Source organism: Amblyomma mixtum, chromosome 1, assembly GCF_055824585.1.
Source record: "Amblyomma mixtum isolate Tamu chromosome 1, ASM5582458v1, whole genome shotgun sequence".
In the NCBI taxonomy this organism is placed as follows: domain Eukaryota; kingdom Metazoa; phylum Arthropoda; class Arachnida; order Ixodida; family Ixodidae; genus Amblyomma; species Amblyomma mixtum.
The window spans coordinates 189,387,170-189,394,500 of NC_143012.1; positions in this window are offsets into that span (position 1 = coordinate 189,387,170).

The following is a 7,331-nucleotide window of genomic DNA, read 5'->3' on the forward strand; positions in this document are numbered from 1 at the left end:
ATGGCTTTCGTGGGTGTAGTTCTGAACATTGCAAGTCTACAAACATGAAATGTCATTTTTGCATTTTGTACCAGACGTCCCATGAAAACGTTGGTTTTTGTAGCCCTCTTTATTTTTTGTAAACATTGTTAATGTTTTTTGTTCTCAATAAATTTGCTTCGGAATCGCCTGGGCGGACTTGTTTTTTTCGACACACCTACTTTCTCAATTGTTTCTGATCATATGTCTCTATCAGTTACCTTCTGTCTGCATGTGCCATTGATACTGATGCAGTTGCAAATGGGTACTTTCTCTTGGTTTAGAAATACAGCCACACGAAGGCCGGACGGACAAAATTTGTGGGTAAAGAAAGGTGAAAATATAACCAGTTAATGTATTCCTACATTATAAACCATTTAACATTCTGGCATCGCTCACGTATTACGTTTGTGTCTGACGGTACATCTACGTCGGCTGGGAAAGAAAGGAATCTTTACTCGAGTAGGCATTCTCTAGCCGGTTATTCTGCACTTGCCGTCGCACAGCGGAGAGTTTATAACAAATGCGGGAAGAGGATAAGAAAGCGCCAAGGTGCCCCCGACACGTTTTCTAGCATTGTGATAATCCCACCATAGAATCCCTGGATAAAACGAATGCTGCAGTACCGTGAAGGATTCCTTCTCATGAGGTCATAACCTGGAGAATGAATTACGACTACTCCAAGGGAACGAAGGAACATGTGTGTTTGCTCTGCTCCTGGTTATAATACTGCGCAAAGCTTGATCCTGAATGACTGACTAAAAATGCGCGTTCTTGCAGCTGCCGGAGTCGACAGACAGCTGGCATCCTTCAGAGCTTGCGAGTGCGTGCGGCCTAGGGACATTGAACGTCGGGCCCCATCCAAAGTAAACTGCACGCCTCCTCTCTGGAGTACTTGGAAATTTTAATCGAAAGCGGGAACCTGGGGCGCTATGCCGGAAGGCCCGAGTTTGGCGCTCGCCCGAGTTTCATCCGAGTTTGCGGTGACGGCAGTCAGTGAACGAAGATAGCGCGGAACGTGCGCAGGCAGCGGACAGTAAAATGTAGAGATAAAGCCACGTAAAGGTGATACAAGCGCACCCTGCGCGCTCGTTTCACACTTCAAACACAATACACTGCGCAATACCAGGCCGCAGCGCTACCTGAAGTTATCAGCGCCATGTCAGCAATCGCGAAATTGTGACTTCTCTCCTATATATCTGCACACTCACCGCTAGCTGTTTGACACGCCTTTTCGGGGGCGTCAAAGGCGTGTCTTCTCTTTCAGGCTCTGTCTGTCTCTCCATTTCCGAAGACGAACAATGCGCACTAGGTGCACTCTTGTATCAACCCTTTCTCTTCTCTCGAATACGTTAAAAGGCAACAGATAATATTACGAACATTTTGTTCATTTAAAATTTATTTTAAAATCTGAATCCAATGAAGTGTTGTTGAAAAGTTTAGCTTTAGGAAATTAACAAAGATTTGACACTTTCTGCCGCTAGTGGCGATACTGAGACCATTGCTTGCAGCGTGGCTTGCATACGAACTAGAGCGGCAGCCGGCCGTGCCGAAAACGAGAGCTCCTGCGCTCACACGCCGCCGGTAGCGCTGCCTTCGACTGGAAAGACTGGACAACTACTAGACGTGGAATCTGACTTATTTTTCGGCCATTGCGATAATATATTTTATTGTGTCGTATATCAAAATATAACAGTCATGCATCTTCTGGCTTGCATAATACACAACAACAAAACACTGAACTGCATTGCACCCCCCGCGTCACTGCTGCTCTCTGCAGTGACCTCAGGTGGAGTTCTCCGCTGCTACGGCCGCTGCCGCAGCCCCCTATGGCCAACCATTGCTTTTAGTACGCTCTTGGCGAATCTCAGCGGCAGAAATTGGCCGTGCGAGCGGCTGTGATGCGGTGTGAGAAAAAAATTGTTGTTTGGCTGTATTCAATGATCCATTACGTATGCCTGTTGTGTGTGACGCCTCTTTAGTGCGCTGCGGATGCGAAGAGCGTGCTACCCAGCGACACAACTCATCCTATGTCATCAGACGCTGACTAAAAGCTCTGAAGGTGGTGGCGCGCGTATCTGCGTAGTATTTGTTTACATCGTGCACTTCAAGGTTTCGCGGGCTGGTTTTGTCACTAACGTCGATCTTCGTTGTATAGACCTTTGCAGTAAGGGCTCCCTGGGCGCTGCCGTATTGTTCACTGGACTGTCGTGAGCACCTCGCGCTAGCACGGTGGAAGCGGCGGTGCAACCGGTTTCCGACAGTCCAGAGAGGAGGAGTTTCGACAACTCCCTCACCCGATGCAAAGGTCTATACCGCAGTGACATCGCAATAATATCGTTCGGGCAGATGAGGGATCCTGTTTGTAATAATGGAATCGGACTTAGAACAGAGAAAGGTGTTACGGTTGTGAAGTACGCAGTGCTTGCGTGCTGGAAATTGCAAACTCTTTATTGCACTGGGTCTAGAACAGCGACCGTTTGTCGATCCCGGATGTGTTTGACACATTGATGCTGAGCTTTATCACCGATGAAAGCACGGCCAAGCCAAACACCTGTGGCGCATGTTGTTGGAGTAGGACGTGCTCCAAGCACCGTTTCGTCATCGCGGTCCGTGTTTGACGCCTTGCAAGCAGGTGTGACGCGCCGTCAGCGTTGTGCTTTGTCTTACGTGGTTGCAACAGGCTATAGTGTTGTGCAATCTTGGTATGCGAGCGAAGAAATCGGCGGCTGTCGCCACGTTGCGTGTCCTTCCCAGAGGTGGTTAGATTAATCAGCGAGGACGTGCGTTCTGCCTGTTATATTTCGATGGTCAACGTCGTCGATGTCTGTCAGCAATCAGCACAGCCGCGCAGCATACCTGTAGCCAGCAAGGATGTTGGGAGTGGCCCACCCAAAGCGCGTACGCCTATAATTTATGTACGGCACGCCGGGGGCGTGAACAATGGTTTTGATTGACAGGTGAACTCGGAGCTAAACTCGTGAACGGTGAAGTGCCCCGAATTCATCTCGGGACTGTCATGGCGGCAGCAGCAGCAGCCTGGGTCATCGCTTCCACTGACGGCAAATGTCAGTACGGCCGGCTGGACCCGTTTACTGCCATGGCCGACGACGAATTCCAGTGACATTTTCGCCTCTCCAAAACATCGGTACGATGGTTGCGTAAAGAGTTAGGCGGCGATCCACGCCTACGGAGAGTGCGTACCGGGCCTCATTCGCTTTCGGTCGAAGAGCAAGTCCTCTGCGCCCTCCGGTTGTTCGCGACCGGGAGCTTCCAGGGGAGCGTCGGCGCAGACCGCTTTATTGGACGCCAATAAAGCACTGTGAGCCGCTGTGTGAAGGACGTCTCCGACGCGCTTATCGACGCGGTTGTGCAGAAGCGGTGTGTTGCTTTCCCCACGACTGCGGCCGAGCGTGCGTATGTTAAGGAGCGTTTCCTTCTGCGCGGCGGCATCACAGACGTCGTGGGATGCGTCGACAGGACCTACATTGGCGTAAAGGCCCCTTCGAAGTCCAGCTCTGACGTGGTGAAGGCCTACTTTTTCACGAGGAATGCACATTATGTATTGAACACAATAAGAATGCTCTGTTTTTGCTTTCATGCATGTCACGGTTAATGGAATGTTCTCCCATTTATTAGTGATAGTGGTCCGTGTACTGTGCAGTGTCAGTGGATGTTAAGGAACCCCATATGGTTGAAGTTATCCCTTAGCGAAAAGAGGATATGCTAAAAATGCATTTCAAACGTATTGTATTAATTTCATATTTATTTCGCATTTTTTTGTCCCTATGCTTAAACAGCAATACGAATGCTTTCTAAGTATACTAGGAATAATATTTTAAACGTTCTTAAAAATACGTGAAAAGTACATTTTTGCCCGCTTAGCATATTTATAATGCATTAAAAATATAATAAAAATATACATTAGAAATATACTAAAAATATACATTTAATACATTAAAAATGTGTTTACTCGGGCTTAAAAAAAAGTCTACTGGGCGGCTCCATGGAATGACACGGGTTAAATCATCAACTGGAGAACAAATCGTACACGGGTATTTATCATTAATCAACAGGAGTCTGATATTATAACGTCACGTGATTGAATGGGAACGGCAGATACCTACATACAGCATACCAAGACGACAGCGACACAGCAAACAACAAATCCTACGACAAGCGCTATACTTGGCTTGCCGTATATATACCCAGCGAAAGCGACGCACTATTTTGCACGGTGATACCTTTTTTTGCGCAAATACTGTGGGCTTCCAAATTATCGCAGAAGTACCCTACTGGTCGCGTTCGAATCTGGGATTAATTGAGAACGGAATTGCTAGTTGAAACTTGCGTCAGGCACAGGTCAGGAGTCGAACTGTCAACCAACAGATACATGGGCGTGTAAGGGAGGCGGTCTGCCCTGTCACACGGGGTCCTTTCCGCTGGCTTATTCGGACCCAGAAGTACCCAAGGCGCTTTTGCTGGTATAATGCTATCAAGTTCTCACACGGAAATGTTCGAATGACATTGAGTGGAATGGCATTCGAGAATAGGAATGACATTCGGACTCGATGGACTGCCGCGGTGCTGCACGACACTTTCGAAACGCATTCGAAAGCCTCAGCTCGTTTTCAGTGTACAGCGACGACGACGACGGCGGTCACACTAGTCCGACAACGACAGTATATATCACGCTGAACAACAGCATGTAATTATAGTGAAATATCTAGTTTACTATAATATGATTCTAGAGGGACACGTTTTTCAGGCCAACGACACCGACAAATCCGGTCGGCGGACGGTCAGCCTTGTCGGCGGCTGAGCGAGAGCACGGTGATGAGGCGGCGGTGTGTGCATGCTCGCGCTTCTAAATGAGCGAAACGAACGGCTATATTTCACGTGTGCATACCTGAACACTCACCAGCGATAAGCGCTTGCCAAATCAGTTTCAATCGACGACGGCTCTGTTCCCTTCCGCGACGACTAGGCCCAGCGAGTTCGCAGGGTTGGATCTGTGATTTCGGCGGTTGTGAAGAGCGAATCACAAGCTTTAGCGAATGCAAATGGTCACCAGGTGTAGTTTTGGAAACAGTGACCTGAAATCAACTATTGCTTACATCGCAGGGCACGCGTACGATGAACGGGAATCGCCGGTGTGACCCAGACTGCCGAGCCGTGCTTTACGGCCAGCAGCAGTCGTCGCCGTCGCTAGCTTGTGGATAACAAGTTAGGCCGTTTCAGTTAAAGCGAACAGTCGCCATACATACTTCTGGATAAAGTAGTTTAAAAAAAAGTACTGGTCACGTCGGAGAAAGCCGGGACAAGAAGCGAGAAGCGCCAGTCCTGCGCGATGCCAACAACCCGGCTTTCTCAGGCGTGCGATCGCATCATCGCTTCCCACACATTGTAGCACTGCGTAAACAATCACGAGTACAACCAGTAAAAAAGAAAACAGATTGTTTATTAGAACCAAAGCGCAGATTGCGTTTTATGTTATGTAAACAAGCGATGTAAACAACAGTATGAGTGCAGTCGTCCTCATCGGCGCACTCCCGGGGAAATTTCATGCTGACGCGGTTAATATTCATTGGCGTAATATTATCTTCAAGCACTCCCTTAGACAGAACACATGTAGCATCGTTAGATGACATTCGGCTGGAAGGCATTCGAAGCGCCCGTGTAGCAGGGGTATAAGTGGTGATCACCTTCCTGCTAGAAGTTACCATAAACGAAAGGATGACAAGAAAGGGAAAGTTTTCACTCTTCGCTGAAACGTCATTTCGAGCCCTAGATTGTTCCACGGTAGCTTGAAGTGTAATGCAAATATGTTTACGCGGACAACCCATTTGTTACAATTTAAATATACTTCAGACGGAATAATTGCGTATTTACGAAAGTACACTTTAAATAGATGGCCAGCACCAAAATGCGATGTCCCGAAACTCGATTTTGAGCATTAGATTGTTCAACGACAGCTTGTAGTGCGCTGCAAATATGCTAATGCGGACTGCCAATTTGCTAGAATTTCAGTGTTCTTTGGACGAATTAATTACGTATTTACGGAAGTACACTTCAAATACATTGACGACACGCAAATGCCATTTTCCGAAACACGATTTCGAGCACTCGACTGTTCATGGCAGCTAGAAGTGTGCAAAGACGTTTAAAAGGACTGCCCGTTTGTTAGGATTGAAATATATTTCGGATGAATTAATTTCATATTTACGAAAGTTCACTTTTAATACATTGACCAGATGCTAAAACTGCATACATATACGTTTACAAGGGCTGCCCGTTTTCTAGAATTGAAGTATACTTTCGATGAATTAATTTCATATTTCCGAAAATACACTTTTAATACACTGACAAGATGCTAAAACTGCATGCATATTTTTTCATGTATTTGAAAAGTGCTCGAAGTATGCTTTAAGTGAGGTATTTTTGGCACATTTTAAAAATATATTTCGAATACCAAGCATGAAATTTCAGAAACGTATTTCCTACATATTTTTAGTGCATTCATGGATACAAAATATGTTTAAAATACATTTTAAATAGACCTCCGTATATTCCAAACGTATTAGTTTTTGCTAAGGGATTGGCAGCCCTTCACCATGGCATGCCTCCTCGCTTGAGTTACTTTGGGGTATTAAACCTCAAAAACAGCTTCCGTTTATCAGTAACTGACCAGGTTTACACTCAGTGTAGATAATTTTTTTTTACCTCATGTTTGCGCACGTAATAGGTGCATGGATTTTTCCGGCTATTTCATGCATGCATTTTAATGGGTTTTTAAACGGTAGCATTTGCGTCACTTGGCAGATTGCATTCTTATGCAGTATTCATAATCGTAAGTCGCAATAAATGTTTCACTTTGGCTGAAGTGGAAAAGCTCCTGCCGGAAGCACTGGCGTCTGTAAGCCAGGAAAACTGGCATAACTGTTGTGTTCATGTGGAGCAAGTTGAGGCTGAAGCATGGCAACGCGATATGATTGTTGACGCTGAAATTGAACCGGTTGTCTTCAGCATTTCCGACTCGTGCAACTCCTCCTCTGATGAGTCGAGCACCGATTCCAGTGATGAAGATTTGAGTGGCATCGAGGAACTTGTCCGACTTCGAATTGATGTGTAATACATATGCTACCGAGCAAAGAGAGAGGACTCATCGGCTTGCTGTGATCACCTTTGTGCGTGTGTGGGTGGAAATGTGAAATATCTGTGTATGTGGGTGTGTGTGTCGATCAGTCTACCGAGGAAATTGTAACATTTCCATCAAATCATTGCATCATTGCAATTCGTTGCTTCAAATTGCA